Genomic DNA, 25,343 nt, shown 5'->3' on the forward strand with positions numbered 1-25,343 from the left:
ATGCGTGATGAGTAATGGCTCATTTTCTTCCTTCTTTTTTAAAAAAATGGACACAGCATATGTAACAGTTTTTGTTTGATTATATACAGTGCCCAACCTCAACCTCAGATGCCTGTATTTTTAAATGAAATGTCAAATAGTAAATCAAGAATATTTTATATTCTTCCTAGTGTTTTAAGACTTATTTTTTGGCATAATTTATAACAATTTAACCACGAAAGTAATATAATCTTATTTCCTTGATAAGTGTTTCGATTATTTTAATTCAACAAGAGAAGCTTTCATTTTGTATTTCTTTTTCACTCCTTTTTTTCTTTCTTTTTTTTTCTTTTTAAAGAAACTATTTCCATTGTGTCTTGCCGGAAATTTACCGGAATTTTTCCAAGATTATTCGCGCATATGTATTACTAATAATAAAAATGCATTGTATTTTCATGAGCTGTTCTCTCATAGTGACATGGATCTGCAGAAATATGACAACGTTTTAAATTCATGTTTCTAAAATAATATGGAGAAAAATCAACGAGTGTTCTATGTGCATATAAAACCATGAAACTGAATTCATTTAATTCATAAGACTGTGAACTGATACACAGCAAGTTAAAATAGTAAGATATTTTTTCGTTTGTTTCCCATGAGCATTCGGAGTTCTTGTGTTTTCATATATACAGTAGTAGGTGGTTATCGCTTGTGCCTTTGAAACATGTATTTCCAAGGGGACATCAAATAGTTGATGTTGATCCAAGACCGTGAGCCAATAAAGAAGCTCCTTGAATACACTTAAGTAAATTTATTTTGGAGCACTACAAAAGTTCAAAATTTTGTGCCACTGTATTCAAAACTTTCAAGAGAGGCAAATATTTTAATGCAGGAAACTCGATACTTAGAAATATTTAATTAACAATCTTCCATCCTACAAAAGGCATCTCCGGTGACTCTCTACTTTCTTGACCGGTGAGTACCAGGGTCGATATGGGTATGTAGAGAAGCGGAAGGCTCTATTGATCACGAATATGTTGGTTTTGATGTCGCAAACTGAGGTGTGTTCGAACAGAAGTCGAAAAACCGATTGACGGTTCCGACAGTGTTGTAGTCACTACAACACCGACATCATGCGCCACTGGAGAGGCTTCCGCTGGAAATCTTTGGGTCTATCCTCATCTCCTGACTCTGCTGCGTGATTGTATGCCGCACACTACCCATGAAACCACAGGTGTCCAGCAGGATCCTCACAAGAAGTCCCGAGAACCGGCACAATAGCATGGAGTGTTTACTTGTGGGAGCGCGTATCTCCAGTGACTGACGGGCCCCTCGGGCATTGCGGGCATGGGAACAACGGAAAGACACACTAGTTTCCGAATACGCAAACCCCGATGTCGCATTTGAAGTTGTTCCAGTGCCAGGGTTCAAGACAGCTAGACTGCTGATCGCTCTTGGCTATTTCGACCCATGCTTCAGCGGAACTTGGTTTGTGTGTATGTATGTGTCAGGGAAGAAACTGAACTCTCTCTCCTCCATAACACACTCTTAGCTATGAGCCTGCTGGATATCACAACTAAGCCCAACAATGGGTTCCAAACCAAGCTCAGCTGACACATGGGTCGAAATAACCGAGAGCGATCAGTAGTGTCTGGCCGTTTTGAGCTCTGACACTGGAACAACTTCAAATGTGACACCGGGGTTTGCATATTCAGAAACTAGTGTGTCTTCCCGTTATCCCCATTCCCACAATGCCCGAGGGGCCCGTCGGTCACCGGAGATACGCGCTCCCACAAGTAAACATTCCGTGCTCTTGAGCCGGTTCTCGGGACTTCTTGTGAGAATCCTGCTGGATCTCTGAGGTTTCATGGGTAGTGTGCGGCATAGAATTACGCAACAGAGGGTAGACCCAAAGATTTCCACCAGAAGCTTTTCCAGAGGCACACGATGACCCGAGAAGTGACTAAAACACTGTAGGAACAGTCTATCGGTTTTCCGATTCCTGTTCGAACACACCTCACTTTGCGACATCGAAACTAACGTATTCGAGTTCTACAGAGCCTATTGGTTTTCTACATACCCATATCGACCCTGGTTCTCATCGGTCGAGAAAGTAGGAAGTCAACAATGCATTCGGTAGAGATGCCCTTTAATTTACACTGGAATCACCAACAAATAGCAACAATAATAATGTCAAAGAAAGTGGAAGGAACTCGACCAACATTTATATTCGAAAGTAACATTCTAGTATCGAATTTACTTATAGAACCTAAAGAAAATCCTGGAGGAAATTCCAGATTGTGTAACCGGTCACCGGCTTCAAACCCAGGATCTTCTGATTACGAAGGAAGGACGCTACGTTTTGTGTGTACTGCTCAATTTGTAATTTGATATGGTTCCTTATTTCAGTAATGATTTTCGAGATCTTTCTTCAATACCAGCGACAAGTCCCTGGCAGCTTTACGGGGCACGACCCTTGAAGTCAAGAGTTGTCACTTAGGACGGCTTGCATTAGTAACTACCAATTTTCTTCTAACGAATACTAAACTACAAAATTTCGCAATCTAAAGGCCTTCACTACGGCGAAATTAAACTACCGCTAATTTTAGAGTTTTTCTGTACTATCTTCAAAACAAATAAAAAATATTCAAAAAGCAGAAACGTAATGAACTAGACAATACGATTTTGCATGTGATACCGTTATGACAACTCATCTATCTGCTTTCGATTTGCAACTGTAGGTAGATTTAGCATTTTTGCGGGTTCTGTAAATAGTGGTATACCAAAAGCGGATAGATGAATTGTGGTAAAGGTATCACATGCAAAATCATATTGTCTAGTTCACTACGTTTCTGCTTTTCGAATATTTTTATTTATTTTGAAGATATTACAGATAAACTCTGAAATTAGCGGTAGTTTAATTTCGCTGTAGTGAAGACCCTTAGGAATTTCTGAGTTAAATGTATTCGAAACTAATATGTTGGCCATTTTCTTTCAATGCAACAATTACAAAATTTGATAAATAATCTTTCATTCGCTGTTAATCAACGGCAACGATACAATGCGTTGCTCTGAACTACTATGCTGCTGTTTCGCAAGTAAATAGTATATCAATATATAATGGTGAGAATGTGCTACCACTTGTGCCATCGCAGCAAAGTAAGAACTTGGTGATTTCTCATGGATTTGGCGGTAACATCGCCACTGCACATCTGATTCCATAAGAAATTATGTCAAAGCACTTTCTTTCGAATTTCTTTCGCCGTATAAAATAGTCATCATCGTAGGTATTCTGTCATTATTGGCAGGTTACTAGCTCCAGGTTACTGCTCCACGGTCTTCTGCTAAGCTCTTCGTCTTCACGTATGATTTTTCTGTAGTAATTTCCTTTTCCCTCTCCCTCTCTTCCCTGGCACCATATACTCTAGCACATCCCTCATGATTCAATTCCTTTTAGCTAATGTTCCAACCAGTTTCTCTTCCTCTTTTTTATTAATATCTAAAATTATTTTCTCCGCCACAATTTCTAACACTCTCATATTCGTTTTTTGCTCGACTCAGCTAATTATCTCCATTCTTCTTCACACCCAGATTTCGAAAGCTTCCATTCGCTTTTCATCATTTTTGCGTAATGTCCATGTTTCTTCCCCATACAATACAGTAAACTAGAGTACGCAAAGCATTTTATGAGTCTTTTTGTCAACTCTTTATTCAATGTCCCACAAAATGGTACTTTCTTCCTTCTAAGGGCTTCTTTCGCCATTCGTGTGCTTGCTTTTATTTCACGTTCACATTTCATATCGTCCCCAAGATTTCTAGCCAGGTATCGAAAACCAGACACCTGTTCTATTTTCTACACTCTTACTTCTATATATGGCACCGACCGCTTCGTTACAATTATTATGGCTTTTGTTTTTCTAACAGTAAGGGGGATCTCCAAGATATCTTATGTGGTGAAAGAAGATAGTACGCACGAAAATCATCAATAGATTAAAAGGAGATACTAAATAAGTTACATTATGTTTTAGAAAGATTTTGGAATAGTTAAAAAGAAAAAAAATCTCTAATTATAATTATCTATTCACGGATCGATATTTTCTATGTATATAAATAGTGTGCTGTCGTGGTTGGAAGTACAGAAGGTGTCCAGCTGGAAAATAAAAAGTGTACCAGAAGTAAAGTATGTAACATGAAGTTAAGATAATGAAAAGTTCGAATAAAGAATTGATAAGCCCATACAAATAAATTCGAAAGAAAGTATGTGAAGCCGGACTAAATAGCCTTAAATAGTAACGTGTGTTGAGGAGTATTAAAACGATGTAACGGTACATCAGACTGAAGGTAAAGTATTATACTATCACAAACTCAATTAACAGTAAGGAAGATGTTTGACAAAATAAGAGGAGGGTCTGGAAACAGAATAATATCAAGAAGAGTAAAAACATATTCAGGAAGATCAATCAGATAAAGCAAAAGGAGAATTGTACCAAAGAAATTTTAAAAAGTATTTTCACTATTTTCTGTTTTTTAGTACTTTTTTTAAAAGTCGGATCTACTTTTTCGTTACTCTTAATCAGCATTTTTTGTACTTATTTTACCTGGTTTTATGTATCTAGTAATATATCACTATTATCGAAATAAAGGTGTTAAAGTTGGCGCAAATTAATTTATTTATGCTGAATATGAAATTCTAATCTACATCATTGAGCCCACACAATACTTTCCCCGCAAATCAACTGCGCGCCACTGACTACAACATTTAAAATAAATGTTTCATTTTTACATGTAAGTACAGACTTACGTATTGGAGAATGTTTCTGTTCTATTTATATATTAGTGCATTTATATTCGGTAAATATTTATTTTACAGTGAGCACATCTTATATTGTTGCTTATTATATTATATGATATTATAGGATTTCTTGGTTTACATAAAGATATGTACATTGTGAGTGCCAACTTTAACACAGATCACTGGCGCAAATCCCGGGGGAGATGAGGAGGACATGTTCCCCAATCTTGGAACTGGGGAGACTGTTCCCCCAATAATCCGATTTGAAATGTGATTTTTATTTTCATTGTAGATGAAAGTGTTCACGGCACTGATTTGTAATACTGATATATACCACTACATCTACATCGCCTGATATATAATATACAAGTTCACCTCAGAAATCAGATTCATCTACCACAGTGGTTCTCAACCTAATTTCTATCACAGCCCCCATTTTATCACATCCTCTTGCCAGTGACCCCCTTATAATTTCTGGTTTGTAATAAACTTGTGCGGGACTTTTAATATACCTATTACGGAGATATGATATCCATCTATTTCTACAATAGTAGAATCTGTTTCTTGTATATAGTGGATACAATAACTTCCCTAAAAGCGAATGGATTAAAACCAAATTTGGTCAGTTCATTCATATTAAAAATATCAAATCCGACCCGTCATACTGTTTCAAAATGAATACCATTGGCCGGAATGTTTTATTTTCCATGGTAAGCATTAAAACAAAGACAAGAAATCGCTTATCAATTGCAAATTACTTGATAATGTGCGTCACGAAGATTGAAGAGGCCATTGCCGCACTAGTGAAATTACACGATGCTTAGGTATGCCATTAGGTTTTAATTGTAATTGTATTTCAATATGCAGGATTTGTTGCATTTGTATATTTCTGGTATTTCAATATGCAGTTCTCATTAGTTTCATATCGTACCTCTTTAATTTAAACTGATTCTTAAACAACTCTGCACCGGTTGAATATGTTTAATAGACCTAATTTTTGGTGTCCTTAATAGTGTGTATTAAATAGACTATAGCTCTACCTATCACAACAAAATTCAAAATAATAACTAAAAATATTTTCCGATATTAGATTCTAATTATATTCCTCTCTTCCGCTTATCTTTGCGACTCCCAGGTTGAGAAACCCTGATCTACCGTAATATAAGTCTCATCTCCCCCCGTTCAGAAAAAGCCTCAAATCTGCTCGCCTCCCAATTCTGAAGACAACTCTACCCCACTCATCCTCTACAGCATTTTTTTTCAACGTCATAAATATTTTAAACATCGCTTAAAAAAAAATAATGGGAACGGTCTTATCCGTCCTCCCTTCCCCCAACGTTGATGACAGATTTGCGTCGGTGACACAGATAGCAAGTATACTTCTGCAATTAACACACGAGATAAATTCTAACAATAGTCATTCCAATTTCCACTACAGTTTTATTATTAATAGAAAAGAAAGTCCATGCACATGGATGGCCGCAGGCTATCCATTGGCATGCACAATATAGGATAATTGCAGATGAATTATGTATCGATGTGGTTTTAACAATTGCATGTTCAGTATAGTAAATATTTCATATAATTATGATAGTTTTTTTAATTGTACCACGTTACATAATCCATAAAGTAATTGTAGCGTTTGAATGTTTAGGAAAAAGTACCATTAAAGCTTCCCCCTCCCCCCCCAAAAAGGATTAAAATTCTCCTTTTTCACAGTAATGATAAACTAGTTCAAATTGGCTGATTACTGAATGAAACGAAATTAAATTTCAAGACACGTCCCATGTTTACTTCCTATAGGGTAAAAAAGACGGATAATTAATGAAAGTGAGCGATTGTAAAATATTTGGTGAAATGGTCATGTGGGGGGGGGGGGGAATATCAGAACCACGAGAAAACTCAGGGACACGATTTTGCCCATTGTAAACTTACATGGCCTGAGGTCGTACCAGGGACTCCTCGTACCAGAGGAATGCAGCACTAGTCCACTGTGTCCCCCGATTACTGAATGAGTACGAACTCTTGTGATGTCATGACGAGTAATACACAATATTCTGTTTCAGTGAGTGAAAAAATAAAAGAGTAATCATTTCACACTAACGAAACTTAAAAGGTTTTAATTCTTCAGGTATTCGCTTTTCTCATTTCTTTCCCCCTTGTAAACATCAGAAAACGTACTAAACGCAATATTTCCATGATCTAATCTTTGTAAGTATACCACCATATTCCAAACATTACTTACTACCAGAGCTGATGAGAGAAAAATTAAAAACATATGTTCATATGCTTAGAACACTATTTCATGTGAGGTTGTTGAAAAAAAAAAGGTTGAGATATCAAAGTAATTACAAATGTAATATATAATGAATTTCTGCTAATATGACTCCGGTTCAGGCTTGAAAAATCCCGAGCGCAAGGTAGCTATGGTGATTAGAAATATGAATCTAGTGTCTAGATAATTTAAATGCAAAATATGTAGGACCAAGTATCAAATTGTTTTTGTATTATTATAGTACCTAGTTTTGAGAACTTGCGCCTAGATCAGAAGAAAAAAATTTCAAGCGCTGCTTTTATTCATGAGTTCTTTCGGCACCCTAACCATCTACTTGCTTAATTTCTCTTGTAGAAATATAGTAAAACACTAAAGACGCTATATAATACGCTTCTTATAGTATTACGATAAGATGTAAGGTGACAAATTGCTAATATTCACAGTAAATGGTAGAAATAATGTAAAGAATACAGCGATATATGATTTTTTTTTTAAGTAATGAGCTTTTTGGTAAGAAAGTGCTATATTTGTAGCCATAGTATAATAACGTAGGTAATTCAGCCTACAGATATTCCATGTGTACGATTAAGAATCGGAAAAATGTATAGGTGCCAATAGAACATGAACTTTTAAAGCATTGGAGCCAAGTTCTGAAAATAAAGAAAACCTGTATTTTTATTTGTAACTATATATGGTGCCCTGAAAATTATCAATTTGCACATGATTTATTTTTAATTTGAATTGATGTATTAGTGAACCCCCAATGTAAACATGTTTCTCGTCCAACATAATACCAGTAATAAAACAATCGTGCTGATATATAATATTTGTAATGATAGAACATTACAGATGACTTTAGTTAGTGTAATTTATACTAGGAGAATAGGTCTTAACACGTTGTTTTTATGTAAAGGAAGTATTTTATTTATTTTTGCCACTCTCCCTTTACTATTCCACTAAATTTATTTGTAGTTTACAGTAAGAACGAACCTCCCCCTTGAAGCTTTCAATGCGGCTCAAAGAGAGACCCGATATGTGACGTAACGCCAAACTGATTGTTTCTGTTGCTGTGACGTTAGCAGTGCATTTTGTTTGAAAGTTTGTATCTCTGTAACTAAAAAACAATTTTCTGAGGTTTTTAGTATGTGGTATATTGAAGACTAGTTCTACTTGACGGAATCATTAAATTAAAAGTTCTAATCAGAAAGGAAATGTCCATTATCTATGAATGTTAAAAGGACCGCAACAGATTTACAAATTTCTGCTGAAAACAGGTTCTTTTACGTACGCATTTCGCTGTAAATCAAAAGACTGTGTTGCAAAGTGTACCTAATGTATGCATGAGTGCTTATTGTTGTTGTGTAAGCTCCGGCCACATCTGGAGATCAAGTTTCAGAGAGAGAGTGAGTGAATAAAATAATCTGTTAATCTGTTTAATGTATTTACTAGGTCAATACTTAATGTGACTTCAATGGAAATATTAGATAATTTTCAGGATAATAAGCATCCTAAAATTCTATTACCCAACTCAGATTTTTATATTTTTGACCATATATAAGCAATTTTAATCGTTGGACATAGTGACGGTACTAGGTCATATTAGTTGCATATATTGTGATTCTCATATTTTTTTCTTCTTATAGAGGCAGAACATGCGAATTTAAGTTGAAATATTTCCTTGTAAACATCCTAGAATGAAATTGAATTTGAGGCCATATCATTATGGATATACGACGAATGTTTGCTTTCTAGATTAAATTCGGAAAATCAGTAGATATTATAGTGGTTCGAATGGCATTTCGATTAATTGTGTTCATATCTCGTGTAATCTTTTATGTTGTGTGTGTTTTGTATAATAATTTTGCACCGTATTTTGATCATACAAGAAGCCTTTTTATTCCTTGACAAAACACGAATACCTTGCATAAACCATTAAGAAATGTACACACGGTTCAAAACCGATTTTATTGAGGTTATTTACAGTGAGTTTAAATTGGATAAAAAAGTAAGTTTAAGAATTATATAGCATTCACCTCTAGTGCGTGGTGTCCCTAGTTCGATCCCAGCTCGCTCCAAGTTGGCTTTGTGGTGGACAAACACCGTGTTCGTGGTTCTCCCGTTTCCTCCCACTTTATTCATTCCACCATTTCATTCTTCTCTTATTATCATCGTCTTCTTTTGCCTAACCGGCATAATAGTGGTACATAAAACTGAAAGATTTCATTTCATTTATATATATATATATATATATATATATATATATATATATATATATATATATATATATATATATATATATATATATATAAACGAAATAATAAAAACCCATTTAAACATACGTAAGTTGCCAAAAACCATTGTAAACAAAAAGAAAACATTTTAGCTTTACGTCTCACGATTATGCCATGTAGGCTAAAAGAGACGGATTAGTGCTGTCAAAATTATTCGAATATTCGGTACTCGAATGATTAGACTATTTATCTTCTGTTATTCAAATATTTGATCTCAGTATTATAATAATTAGTCGTTAATCGAACTGTTGTTCAAATAATTATTCGTTTTCCAAATTACTGCTCAAGTAATGACTTGTTATCCGAGTAATTGTTCAATGATTTTTTTTATCTGAATAATTGTTTAAATAATTATTTATCTAAATAATTCTTCAAATAATTATTTGTTATCTGAATTATTGTTCGAATAATTATTTGTTATGCAAACAATTATTGTTTGTTTAACCACGCTTTTATGACCTGGGATCGAATCAGAAGCTCCTCGCACAAGATGTGGTTGTTCTTACCACTGAGCCACTGTGGCCTTGTTCTTCAGTTGTAGTTAATATCGTCATATTACCAGCCAATACTCGTCTTGACTTGTATACAGTATTTCGGTCTATAACATACATATGTGATATTTCTTCTTTAATATGATTCGAATTCGAATTCTATCATTTGAATTGGTAAATTATTGTCAATTCGTGAATATGTGTAAAATAATAAAAACCGCTATGGAATAATGCACGTGCTATTAAAGCTGTGTTTCCGAGTTACTCAAAACTGCAAAATAATCCGTTCCCTTACCTGTAAATTCCCCTCATTAAATAATAATAATAAAAAAAATAATAACTAACGAAATAGTTACCTCCGTTTAAACTGCAGATCAATCCCTTTTTCCTAATTGTAATTCCTTGTGGTTCCTATCCGTCAAATTAGTTATCTTGTCCACATGTGATCACAACATTCTCGATATATTGTCACTGCACAACGCCACTGAAAGGTTTCCGACTGTTTGACTGTCAAGGCTTTTACTTTCCTTCTGCCGTTGAACTACGGAAACTCTTTTGAGAGTACACGAGTTACCTAATCATGCCAAGAGTGAAAGTACATTCTCCGTGTATAAGACTATTTTTTCCTCCTTCCCCTACATATCCATATCCCAAACTGAAAAGGCAGGCAGAGAGTCTTTTTACTCTATATAAAAGAAATGAATTATTAACTGAAAAAAAAAAGAAAAAAAGAAAGAAAATAATTCAGAGGAGAGGGAGCATTGCGGCCAAGGGCGGATATAGTTCGCAGAAGTTGTTACTTTTTTGTCAAGAAAAATGGAATAATTTTCACGTTCCAGCAAATTTGTTAACTGGCAGTGTCAAGATTATTTTCTCCATTGAAAACCAACACTTCTTTCAAACGTCACACTTTGTAAGTACTGTCAGAGATGCTACTAATCGGAGTCGAATTGGAAACGATTAGACAAATATACAGTACATTCGATCAATTTCTCGCACAAGACTATGGCAAATTTAGCCCATGAAGAGGGAACAGGAGCAAATTCAGTTAAATGGTCCATAAACACTTCTTCATATAATTTATATATATAAAATCATTTTTTAAGTGACACAGTAGTTTGGATGCGTTAATGTAGCAGTGCCTATGAACGCTTTATAATATATAAAGTTCAATTTATTGTACAGCGGGGGACACTTCTAAATGGTACACCTTAGCCGTAAATCTCCATATGGCTGTACAGCGGGGGACACTTCTAAATGGTACACCTTAGCCGTAAATCTCCATATGGCTGTACCATTTAGAAGTGTCCCCCGCTGTACCATTTAGAAGTGTCCCCCGCTGTACCATTAATCGGCTTCCTTGCATATTTTTCAATTATTAGTATAATGACTTATTATAACATAATATAATAATGGGCCCTGATGTGGAGGCTATGTGACGGTGGGACTGGAGCGGTTTGCGAACATACTACATTAACCTTTGAACGGGTGGTTGACAGACATCTACTTCTTGGTTCAGCAGAAACGCCTCCACGTCCATTACAAAGTTGGACAGACCATCCAAACACATGCCTAGGAGCAAAGACATTCTCGCAACAAACTAGTTTGTCATCTCTTGAATTGTGTTGCTGATTTCCCTAACTTATAGCAAAACCTAATGGTCGTCCTTTGTTCCATGTATGAACACAATGGGAAGTAGAGTGTATTCGATGACCAATGTTTAGAAGTGCTCTCTTGACCAAATAAATCTTCAAATGTTCTGCAAAAGAAGAATAACATAGAATTGATCTTACGTGATGGACAGTTTTAGTCACCAGCAGTTGCAGAGTACCATCATCAGTACTGGAACTTGTCAAACCTTATAGTACATTTATTCCTTTCAAGACAATACTGACTGAAATATTAAAACATTTTTATGAAAATTCTTTTCAGATTTATTTAAGAAAGTAAATCATTATCGTACAAACCAAAACAGGCCTGTTGCTTCTAGTTTAAACCAGTGTGCAAAATCCTGGAGGGGATGGGAGATTCTTATTTAATAGTTTTGACAGAAAATTTCCCCTCACTAAAACTTACTGGCGGGAGTAAATAAAATAATACATTATCAGAAGCTTGCAAATTATTTAGAGTAATTCATACATATGGCTAATTAACATATATTTGACATATAAACCTAATTAATGACTGAGCTAGTGTTTAACAGTATCCCTAATCTTACATACTTTAGTAATTATGAATGTTCAAATGTGTGAATTCTCCATATCCAAACATTCCAGTGTGAAGATATATATATATCTATATATAATATGTTTTCCCACCACTTCGGTTGTTATCATTTCGCATCAGAGCCGTCATTTGTGGAGGGCAGGGGGAGTTCCCCGCGAGTTCCAGAAACACATTTTTTATAATCAACTTTATAGAACTACTGAGTTACTTCGCGCCTTTTCCGTGGGAGACCCGGGTTCGATTCCCGACGAGAGCTTATGTGGTTTGGATTCCACGTTAATTAGTAGGTCCACGTCTCATATAGCATCGTTACTGAACGGAACGTTAAGCTCAAAATCAAATAAAATCACAACCTATACTACTAATATACTCATAAAAAGTGAAATTATTATGTCGACATATCGTTCCCTCCCAAGCAAAATCCGAAATGATGCTACTGTTTCGTATCCTAGTTTAAAGTAGAACTCCACTTAAAGCAGAGCACGTTTACAGGTAAATTTGGGGGGGCTCAGTTCGCGACTTTTCCCAGCGGAGGGCATTGTTTCTGTGGTATCCAATTAGAGAGCCACACTCTTACTCAAAAGTTTTTTTTTTCTTAGCTTGGAACACCTCAATTCGCCCACTATATTTCTAATGATGTCATTGATAGACATGTCATGAAGTTGAAAATGGTGGGATAATGAAAGATAGTGCCTCCGAATGTCTGTGTTCTTCGATGGCCCTTTTAGTTCCTGAGAGAATCGCGAAGGCTCTCCGACAATACATTCATGTCGATACCACTCTCAGATAGGTCATACCATCGAAAATAGCCAGGTAGATGGATGTTCTCATTTCGAATCTGAAAATCGTGTGACAACCGTTCTTACCGTTCTCGAGCTAGAAGACTTTACAAGTTATTATGACGAGCAGATTTTAAAGCGAATAAAATCAACTATTTTGTTACATAAGAAGAAAAAAATCCTGTCTACTTAGTCATGGGCGTAGCGTCTATTGGAAGCTGTATCACTTCTGAGTAAATAATAATAATTGGTTCGACCCCAGGTCGTGAGTTCATGGTGGACAAGAGCTCCTTCGTGACTAAGCGGTTAGCGTACGCACCTTTGGCGTGGGAGACCCGGGTTCGATTCCTGGTGGGAGCTCATGTGGTTAATCATGAAATTCCGCGTTAATCAGTATATCCCGTCTCATATAGCCTCGCTGCTGAAAGGGGCGTTAAACTCAAAATCACCTCACGTCACCTTCATGGTGAAGAACATCGTGATCGTGAGGTTTCTCGGAATTCTCTCGTTTTCTCCCGCATACTAATTCCATCAATTCTTTCATAATCATTCTCCTTCATTATTCATCCATATATAACTTAAAGGGCATAACCAGATTTCATTTTATTCTATAGTATACATAAATATGGAAAGTATTACAGTATGGCGTTCTCCATTCGTCTGTCGACAGATATCAGACAGCAGTACTGCGGTTAGAGAAAGCTTTTTTTTTTCTTTTGTATGTATGTGTTCAGGGTTACAAGAATAAATACCACTTTTAGTTCCTTTCAAACTAGAAATAGTACAAATGTCCAATTTTTGGATTCAACATTATCGTTATAAAGCAAAAACGATAATAGCGATTTTTCTTTTCATTTTATATAATTTCATAATACCAGAAATAGGATTCATCTCTGTGTTCCTGTTCTACTGGAACCAGAAGCAATAGATCCACTACTTTCGGTTTCATAATTGTTTCCCATAGAGCAAATACGGTGATAGATAGCAAAAGGTGTTTTTCTTTTTATATGGTTTTAGCGTACTAGGAATATGATCTATCTCTGTCTTCCGGCTCTATTGGAACCAGAAGTAATAGTTCCACTACTTCCGGTTTAAAATTGATTTCCATAAGCAAAAACCGTAATAAATAGCGAAGGATGTTTTTCTTTTTATATTTTTTAGCGTACCAGAAACAATTTCACTTCTACCTTCCAGCTCTACTAGAACCAGAAGTGATAGAACTACTACTTCCGGTTTCAAAATTGATTCCCATCGAGCAAATACGGCAGTAGATAGCAGTTTTTCCTTTTTTCCAACGTACAATGAATAAGTTCCATCTCTGCCTTTCGGCTCTACTTGAACCAGAAGAGAAAGATCCATTGCTTCTGGTTTCAAAATTGATTTCCATTGGGCAGAAACGATCATAGATAGCGAAGTTTATTTTTTGAAATTATATATCATACGTTCAACGTAAAAGAAATAGATCCCATCTCTGCATTCCGACTCTACTGTAACCATAGGCGATAAGTGTACTACTTCTGGTTTCAAAATTGATTCCCATTGAGCAAATACGGTGATAGATAGCAAAAGGTGTTTTTTATATGGCTTCAGCGTGCTACGAATAGGTTTCATTTCTATCTTGTGGCTCTATTGGAACCAGAAGTAATAGATCCATTACTTCCCGTTTCAAAATTGATTTCCATAGAGCAAAAACGGTAATAAATAGCGAAATATATATATTTTTTATTTTATATAGTTTCAGCTCACTAGAAATATTCCGACCCTGCTGGAACCAGAGGTGATATATCTACTACTTCCGGTTTCAGAATTGATTCATATCGAGCAAATACGGTTATAGATAGCAGAATGTGTTTTTATATAGTTTCAGCGTACTAGGAATATGTGTCATTTCTATTTTCTGGCTTTATTGGAACTAGAAGCAATAGATCCACTACTTCCGGTTTTAAAATTTGATTTCCATAGGGCAAAAACTGTAATACACTGCAAAAGATTTTTTCTTTTTGTATGATTTCACCGTGCCGAACAAATTTCACTTCTACCTTCATGCTCTAGTAAAAACCAAAAGTTATAGATCTACTGCTTCCGGATTCAAAATGATTTCCTGTTGGGTAAAAGTGTAAGAGACAGTCACGTCTTTGATGTGGATTCAGCGTCTCAAGAATAGGTTTTCTGTTTGACCTTGTCCATTAAAACCATTAAACCAATCTACCACGTTTGGTTTCTAAATTGAATCTCCATAGTCCAGAAGTCTACTGTGGGTCCACAATGTAAAACGAAATGTTAATTTCTTATGTTTTAATTTGTAATATTTGTAGTGTGTTTGGGTAAAAGTTCACTTTAAAAAAATCTTGGAAGTGTAAGATATTTCGAGCCATCCCAACGATTCGCTCTTTGCGTTTTTTGCTGCACTATTGTCACCGAAGAACGTGCAAAGTTTAGGAAAAGTTCTCGTAAGACGTAAGCGCTGACATGAGATGGCTATATTTTCTTATTGTTTGTGCTGTATAATTTTCTCATTAGTCATGTATGCTTTCACGTTTATCATTATATTGTCCACACATGATGTTCATTTTTGTTAAATAAGTATAGTCGTAATGTAGTGACAGATGGTTCTATTGGTTTTCCCTACTTGTTACAAGCGTTACATCAGTAGATGAAAATCATTCCTTATTATTTGCTTTTCGTTTCTTTTTTTTTTTTTCCTTTTCGAGAAAAACCTATAAACTTCATGGATTAGTTAATTTATCACTTCTTGATTACTGTGGACTATCTGATGGCACAGGCTAGGAAACTATATACTTTCACTTATGTGTAATGTTTGTGCCATTTGGAAAGGTATTGATGTTAATGCGTTGTGTCTACTCATCTAAACTGCAGGATCTTTACAAATTAAAACGTATATTTCGTAAGATTTCATCCGGAACTTTATCTCGAGTAAATAGATACGAAGGAAAAGCTTGTGGTTCATGAAAAGAAAAAAGAAAGAAAGGGAAGATAGTTTGCAGACGTAAAATAGTAGTATATCCTATTAAAAGCCTGGAATATTCACGAACTCATTCAACATTTTCGTAATTGATCGTACCTCCCTGTGCTTTCTTGAGCGCTACATTCGTTTGTGCTAAGCAGCAAAGTATACCAGAGGCTATCTTCGCATCAAATTCTCAGTAAATGGCGCTGTGAGTAATTTTCAAGCCCCTTTTTAATAATAGTGTTCTTGTTTCTTAGAGAAAATACCCTCCCTTCTCTGAATTACTTTCTCAGTACGACCTAAGGTTGCTACCTTTCCAAAGCAAAATGTCGGGACGCTTCTTGCGGGTTCTCACTTTTCGAAACAAACTTTAGAGACACTTCAAGCAGCTATTCAAGGGGAAGAACGTTCCTAGCGTTTCTTTGTCGGTAATAAGTCTCACGGTCGGCGGATTGGTCGATAGTTTCAAACTATTTTTTTTAACACTTAATAAGAAGGAAATACATTGAGTATCCTTACAGCCCCATCTAACTTATCAGTGAATGATCGCAAATGCAGACCGACGCAGAAATATTTGAAACGATACTTTCTTTAAAACGTATGATTCGCTTCCTCCGTCTACTTGCCAGGCACATTGCTACCTACCTGCCGTTGTTGTGATGTTCCGCTTTATTTTGAATGCTCTGTATAATTATGTGGAAGCTAAATTCCAATAATAATAATAATAATAATAATAATAATAATAATAATAATAATAATAATAATAATAATAATAATAATAATAATAATAATAATAATAACCAATTTCATTAATAGATGTGTAAAAATCGGGACATTTTAAAGTCCCGACAGACTCACGTCGGGACGCGGACATTTTCTGCAAAATCGGGATTGTCCCGAGACAATCATAACTCCGTATCTCATGTGTTTAGTACCCGTGAAACATGCTGTTTTCGTTTTTAATGGCATCGATTTAAACAGCATCGGAAAGATCATTGATCATCTCGGCGACCCCGAAAACCATGGATTAGACACTAATATTGGTCTTTTCCGATTATTTTATTATTTCGGGGGTGAATTTGGTTTTAAGTAATAAAAACGATTCCATGCATGGACCTCATCTACGTTGAAAATTTGATCAAGATCGGTCGAGGGTTTCAGGAGTTATTAAGTGTTATTTATTTTTATACCCCCTCCCCCACTCCTCAGTTTTACCATCAAAGTGAATAGCCTAAAATCAGCGCAGCCTCAAATTTCATCCATGTTACAAATTTGATCGAGATCAGTCCAGCGGTTCAGGGAATTTAGAGTCACAAACGTAGTGATTTTCAATTTTATATGTATATACTAGCTGAACATGCGCTCTCTACACAGCGCATCATTCGCATATGAGCATAAATCTCCTTCTCATTCCTAACAACATATTTACATGTCCCTTTACAGACGCAAGTGAAAGACGTCTTGATTTTTAAAAAAAATCGGCAAGGGGTATCTTAAAGGGGAGATTTTTTCGATTATTTTTTCTCAATATCTCGCACCGTTTGCAAGATTTGAGCCTACTTCCGGTTGGAGTTTCTAATTCATGTATGACCAGTGTTTTCTTTCCTCTTGCATGCAGTATGTAATAATTACATATGCAATTAATTATAATGTCAGTTATATATGATGTTCATTGGGCAAAACACACAAAAAATAAAGATTTATCTTAAGACTCGAGAAATGATTACACTGGTCTACATATGAAAACTTTTTTTCTGCTGATTGAGATATTTGACTTGTCTTTTAAAAAATAGAGGTCGCTGATTCCAGTGGTGTAGTTAGTTTTTGCCTATCACGTCAGAATTTTACACAATCGGATCATACTTACCCTGACAGAAGTTCCTTACTTTTTCCATATATCTTAGTAAGAAACTTACATTAAATATTGTACTATTGGCTTAATACGGAACAAATTACGATAAAGTTACTGACACCCACCCACCCATATTATATATATATATATATATATATATATATATATATATATATATATATATATATATATATATATATATATATATAAAATTTGATGTTTATGGTTCCAGAATATTACGTATGGAATAGTTTTACGAACCTATTTGTCATTATGAATTTAGACTTGATGGAAAGTTAAGCAAATCCAACTCATTTACCACCTCGAACTGATAAATACACACAACAAAATAACACAACGTGCTTACCTACTCAGGCAAAAATCTTCGTTTCTTTGATTTTCTGGAGTAAGTGGCCTCCGGAACGTCACGCTGCAAGCACCAGCGATAGTCCGCCATCGTGTTTTCGTTCCACCTTCTCTGGTACCGGTTCTCTATGGTTTTGATATCCTGGTGAAATCGTTCACCCTGTTCTTCATTAAGGGCACCAAGATTGGAAGGAAAATAGTCTAGATGGCTGTGTAAAAAGTGAAGCTTCACACTCATGTTTACTCCTAACTTCTGAAATGTGGCCAACAAATTGTCAACAAGTTCCTCGTAGTCGTCCGCTTGAAAATTTCCAAGAAGATTTGTAACAACGGCACAAAAAGCATCCCATGCATCTCTTTTTGTGAGGTTGATGGTTTGTAAAAACTCTATCTTTCATTAGCAACCTTATCTGGGTGCCGTCAAAAATACTAGCTTTCATTTTCTCCTGTGTCAATGCAGGAAATTTCGAGCAAATGTATTTGAAGCAAGCACCATTCTGATTCAAAGCTTTTACATACTGTTTCATAAATCTCAACTTTATATGTACTGGAGGGAGTAACACTTCCTTAGAGTCAACAAGCGGTTCGTTCCGGATATTTTTTCTCTCCCACTTCAAAGTCTACTCTGGCAGGCCACAATCTTCGTACCCAGTGTTCATCCTTGCACGGCTGTCCCATAAACAAATAAAGCAAGGATATTTCGTAAAACCTGCTTGTTGGCCCAGTACAATTGAAATTATCTTGAGGTCCCCCCACACAAGCTATCTACCATTCTCATAATTTATCTTCTCAAGGAGCATTTTCAATGTTTGGTAGCTTTCCTTCAAATGTGTGAAGTGGCCAACAGGAATGGATGCCAACTTATTGCCATTATGCAGCAATACACACTTTAAACTCTTCTTCGAAGAGTCAATAAAGAGCCTCCATTCTTTCGCATCATAATCACATCCCATAGCTTCAATTAGTCTTTCTACATCTGTACAATACACAAGTTCTTCATCTTTTTGAAAATATTGTAATAGATGCTTCTCTCTGTCCCGATATACGATAGTTGTTCCTGGTGCAACATATTTCTTTCTTTCAGTCTTGAACCCAGCAATTCTCCTGATGCTTTTGGTAGAGCAAGCTTGCGAATTAAATCATTTAATTTTGATTGAGTGAAGGGTTTGCATGAATTGCATTCATCAGATACCACAAAATCCTCGTCACTACGTTCTGTATTTGTGTTGACAGAGCAATCGTCATCATCACTGGAAGTTGTAAACGTGCTGCATGTAGGGATAGGAATTTCATTACTCTGAGGAACAGGTCTTCTAGCAGAGTAAAGATTAGGATACTGAATGGTATGCTTAGATTTCCTGTTCATACCAGACACATTTACCATACAGAAATAGCAGTCATTTACATGATTTTGGTGCTCTCGCCACACCATTGGGATTCCAAAACTAAGGCTTGTTCTTCGAACCTTGCTCCAGTGTCTCAGATTTTCTACACAGGTCCTGCATACTTTATGTGGTGCCCATGGTTTATCTTGGTCACCCAATTTAATTACGAAATATGCATGATACACTTTTCGTATAAATTCCGAAATATTTGTTCGTTGTTTCGGGGTTGTGAAAGAACCATAAATATAGCAAAATATATCCGGATCGTTCTTACCCTTTCTACGAATAGACGTCATGTTATTTAAACTCGTTACAGCTGACAACTTGATCAGAATGTGTGTAGTCTACACTATAGTAGTTGTAATCCTGTAGATATCACTACACCAATACAGTGCACCAATACTAGAAATAACCAGATCAGTAAACGTTCGCAAAACTTCCACAAAATTCTAGCACACCTTTCGCAATCTATTAACTCGCCGTGTTTTCCATAAACAAAGAGTACAGCATAATTCGTCACCCTCCATAAAAATTCAGCTGCGAGTGCTGCCTTATTTCAACCCTTTACATACGTAATATCCTCTTCAATTGTAATTAAACATGATTTTGAATTACCTATACTTTATTTAATATATTATTTAATTCTTACGTAATAACTCGTAAAAATAAAATTAAACGTATCAGTGTATGTGCTGCCATCTTGTGACATCTTGTAGAACTATGTTACGATTAATGGTCCTAAAGCATACATGAAATGTTAGATAAAACTTCATTTTGTGAAAATACCTGACGTGATAAAGAAAAACGGATTTCATTTTTGGATTTAGCACACTCGAATTATTAAAGAACAGCTGGTAGCCTCCAGTCAGCAAAGTTGATGTAGACCAGTGTTATCCTTCCTTTTTCACTATTATTTGGCCATGGAACAAACGCCTGAGACATATACAACCCCAATATACAACATTGTGGTGTTGGAATGTATAACGCATAGGATATAATCCTTTTTTTTTTTAATTTCAACGCTTCCAGTGTACCCTAAAAAATGTAATAAAGAAATAATGGCCATGTTTCTTTTAAATATACAATTTGAACTGGACAATCTACGCAAAATTTCCAATCGATCAGTGGAAACGTCATCTTTCTAGAGCCTGTAGTTTCCGAGATCTCATTGTCGAAAGGAAGTTCACAAACATATAAACATAGTTTAAAAGAACTCGGAAGATGGAAGCACAACTCACATGCATTGATTTTAGAGAAGGCTTATTAAAATACAAAGGCTTTGAACAATAATTTTATATCATAAACTTTATGAAAAAGATATAGTTAATTAATTTAGACTATTTAAAGTACAAATACTTAAAATGTTTGTCTCTGTTAAACGTGAAATCACACATAACTGTAAATGAAAGATTTGAAAGCTAAAGTTATAGGTTGGAGCTCAGGCGCTTTTAATTGCTCTTCTAGCATTTTAATAGATAGATAGATAGATTCATTAATTTTATAAATCAGGTTTGTATCATTATTTCAGTAACAAAAGTTTGTAATTAACAATTGGTGTTGTTATTATACTACACCTTAAAGGACAGTAACAGTAACATAGAATGAGAATAAAAGTAGGATACAAACCTGGGGATGTTCAACTGTCACCATCTTGGGATCCTACTGAAAGAGGATAGGCTTGTCGCACGTATCAGCTTGGTGACTTAATTTGTACCATTGGGTCCGAAAATGAGACGTAAAGTTGAGATAGGCAGTCTTTCCAGAAATGGGTTAAACTCTGCCGGGTTGTTGTCATACCGTGGGGCCCAGCACCTTGAAGTGCTTGCACTAAAAAGGGGAAGTGAGTTTGCCTTAGCGCTTCGGTATCGACGCTGAAGATGCCTGTAGATTCTTCCCTCCATCGCTAGAGGAGTTCCCTCCATCAGTACATGTAGCTGGGAGGTGAACTTCAGTCCACCATTGTTGATCTGATTAAAAAGAAACATCCTCTTCTACGTGAGGGAAGGAAAGTCCGCTCAACTTTGAAGGCCGATGTCAAATTGAGAGTATAGGATGTAAATCCACCCAACATTTTTATAATCCAGTGTGGGAGCACTGTGACTCAGTTGTAGAGCTCTTACCTCTGGTGTGTGGGGTCCCTGATTCGATCCTCGCCTAAATAAGTTTATGGTGGATAACATCGTGTACGTGGGATTTCTCGAGGTATTTTACTCTCGTTTCTTCCCACTTTTATTCCACCAATTTTTCCATTATCATTCGCTTGCTTTAATCATCGTCTCAGCCTAAAGGGGTAGTCCAGCGTATAGCTACTCACTTTAAATTGAATCAGTGTGTAAGTATACGCTGAATATTGAATATATTCTCTCATTTGTTTTGTGATCAATGTTGCTTTTCTGAAACTAAATTCTTAATAAAACCACTGCTTGCAAGTACTAATTTATCAAAGAGTTCAAATTAACGAAGTAAATTTTACGTATAGGCCTGTGAAATTTTTAACTTTGTAAATTCAATGTGGGAATATTCTAGTTTCCAACAATTCTCGAATGAAAATATGTTCCCTCTTTTAACTTACGGCACAATCGTGAGCTCCGGACTTCAAGATTTTATTTGAATTCAGTGACAGAATCCTAAACACTGACATTTCTGCATGGGTCACGCCTATTCCGTTCTTACAAATTATAGTATACTTGCATTTATAGGCTGGGGTCTCTATATTCAGGAATTATAATGTAGTACGTAAACCACGAAAGGCGATGTTTCCGACATAAATTTATCGTGTATAAAATTATACACCATTAAGCAAAGGAGAGTGTTCGTCAACCCACCAGATCACGACACGGACAATGATGATTGAAGAGGGGCAAACTGGCACTAACACACACACACACACACATATATATATATACACCCTCCATTCCAAAAGAAACCGAACGTTTTAAAAAAACAAAAAAAGCAATGTACATTTTGGAACAAATCATTTTTATTAATCAATGTATTCCCCTTCTGCATCGATACACATATTTGCACGCTCCAACAAGTTGTCAAACGACTTCTCCATGTCCTTTATTGGAATGGTCTTTAGGACGGCGGTCGTCGCCTTCTCAATGGCATCAATCGATGCGTGCCACTTTCCTTTCATCGCCAAATGCAGTTTCGGGAACAGATAGAAATCGCACGGAGCGAGATCTGGTGAATAAGGCGGATGATGCAACCGAATAATGTGATTTTTGACCAAAAATTCAGTTATAAGTCGCAAACGATGTGATGGTGCATTATCGTCCAAAAGAGTCCAACTGCCGATTTCGCGATATTCGGGCCGAATACGACGAGTTCTTGCCAGCAAACGCTTCATGACGCCCAAGTAAAACTCTCCAGTGACTGTCTGGCCGGGCTGAACAAATTCTTTGTGGATAATTCCTTTTGAATCGTAAAAACAAATCAGCATCACCTTAACTTTTGACTTCACCAAGCGACTTTTTTTGGGTTTTCCTTCATCCGACGCTCTCCATTCAGCACTTTGCAGCTTTGTTTTGGGCTCATATTCAAAACACTACGTCTCGTCACCAGTTACAATCGATTTCAAGAAGTTTCGATCTTGCCGAGCACTTTTAACGATGTCTTTGCAATGCGCAATTCGATCAACTTTTTGGTCTTCGGTGAGTTTGTGTGGTACAAACCGCGAATTAACCTTCTTAAGGCCCAAAACTTTGGTCAAAATGCGGTATGCGGTTGTTTGAAGAATGCCTAATTCCATTTCAATAACTTTCACCGACGATCTTTTGTTATGTTTGATGAATTCACGCACTTTTTCGATGTTTTCTTCCGATAATCCGGTTCTGGGACGGCCTGATCTTTCGTCATCATCCAGCGTCTCTCTACCCGATTTGAATCGCCTGAACCATTCGTAAACTTGCGTACGGGATAGACACTCATCACCATATGCATTTTGTAGCATTTGGTGCGTTTCACTAAAAGTTTTACCCAGTTTAACACAAAACTCAATTGCAGCTCGTTGTTTGAAACTCATTTTCCAACCGATGTACACAACACACTTGACAGTTGAAACGCAATAACTTTGTTGCCGTGCATCCAAATGTCATGACATTTATACCAGTTGTCAATGAGGGACTACGCCATCTACCGGTAAAATATTACAACAGATGGCACTAGTGGTACTATTTGTTTTCAAAAGTTCGGTTTCTTTTGGAATGGAGGGTGTATATATATATATATATATATATATATATATATATATATATATATATAGTATTTTCTTCAGAGGAGGGTATACACTGATTTTTGTACACGGTCGAGAGAAGGTTATAGGCCTATCTACTAAAATTTTGACAGTTATATCAGTTCTTGATTGTGGCGCAAGGGTACTTACTGATTTAATCGAAGTTAAAGATTCAGTTTAGGGACGCGAAACATACAAAACATGAAGAAGTATTAAGATTTTTTACTAAACATGAACATTTTCTCAAAATATTATGAAAATACACGAATTGACTCGACATATGAAACATTCAGGTCCTTGTTCTCGTTGTGCTACGAGGCATGGTTTAAATATGAAATTTCGTATTTTGCCTCTCGAATTATGACAAAAAAAAAAAAAAAAAAAGTTTCTAAGATAGGACATAAAAGTCAATAAATCTCAATAAGCTGAACAAAATGGCATACGTGAATCTAAAACCTCATGTTTAGTTTTCAAGAAATGAATTTTTGATAAAACTAAAAATTGGTGCTGTACGAAAACTGCGCTGCCTATTAAGGTTCAACTGGTACTGGACGCTATTCGTACTGATGACGGTATAGCGTCATCAATTTCTTCGTTATGACAGTACATAGTATGGTTGATGAGATATACTAAAATGAACATTAAATCTCACAGTTCAATCTCAAAGTAGTTAAATCGTGAACAATTAAATTCATGTTTTATGTATTCAAGCGGTTTTTTTTCAACTTTTGAATTGCCATACTCAGAAGTTATATACCTAATCTTGTGAGAGAAACAAGCTATAGTATTTCCTTCCTTTCTTCTACGCTGAAATCTGGGACATTTAAGCGTCCCGAGAAATATTTTTGGGATGCCGGGATGCAGATCGCGATCCCGGATTTTTCGGAACAAATGACAACTTCATAATAGAAGCCTTGCATAGCATAGTTGCTAATGCTCTCGCGTTTGGTGCGAACAGTCCAGAATTTGATTCCTTATGAAAACACTCGGTCGAAAAGGTATAACAGCTTTTGCAGGTCAGCCATCCTGAGTGAGGTGTTCTTCATTCACATCAGGGAAATGTCGGGGTGGTTCCTTCCTTACCATATTCCCCGGATAGTGTACATCATCCCACATACGTTAAGGACTTATGGCCATAGTTGCTGGTAATTCACAGAAATGTGTATAAATAAATAAATAAATTTATAATGCATGTGAAAGGGTAAAACAACAAAGTGTAAATTAATCTGTATTACTTGTAATACTATCTGGATTAGTTATTTTCTTGTCAATACATAGCTACCTCATGGAAAACTTTCAATCATCCTTTTTTGCTACCAGACCTTCTATAAGTTTTTTAACAATACAGTTTTTCTCAAACAGCATAATAAGCAGTTCTTTCCTTCTTTTGTTACTTTGTAGTACTGATCTTGTTAATTTGCTTCCATCGATTTCACTTATATAATTTTCGTTATACATACATTTTAAAAACTTCTAGTAAATTTTAATCTCTCTTTCGCAGTGTTCCTGTTTTGGCTCTGTATATTACAATACTTCCGCATCCTACATTATACATTAGAAAGTCTTTATTTTTAACTCTTAGTTTAATAGGCTTTCTTGTTTTTATCTCTTGTTAGCAATTCATATCTTAACTACTAAGAATTCGTTAGGTATCTATATTTAAAACTAGTTTGTTGCCCTTTTCTTCTTCCTCCTTTTTATA

At 35.9% G+C, this 25,343-nt stretch overlaps 1 protein-coding gene across 1 annotated transcript in view; it reads right to left on the bottom strand.

The window, feature by feature from the left end:
- The window catches only part of LOC145693039 (glucose dehydrogenase [FAD, quinone]), a 40,485-nt gene extending 30,068 nt beyond the window's left edge, over nt 1–10,417 (bottom strand). The window contains exon 1 of the mRNA XM_081768706.1: nt 10,185–10,417. The gene's annotated coding sequence lies outside the window, so the exon portion shown is untranslated. The remainder of the gene's footprint in view (nt 1–10,184) is intronic.
- Nucleotides 10,418–25,343: the final 14,926 nt, after the last annotated feature.

Source organism: Thermobia domestica, chromosome 8 (assembly GCF_964235325.1).
Source record: "Thermobia domestica chromosome 8, izTheDome1.hap1.1, whole genome shotgun sequence".
Classification (NCBI taxonomy): Eukaryota; Metazoa; Arthropoda; class Insecta; order Zygentoma; family Lepismatidae; genus Thermobia; species Thermobia domestica.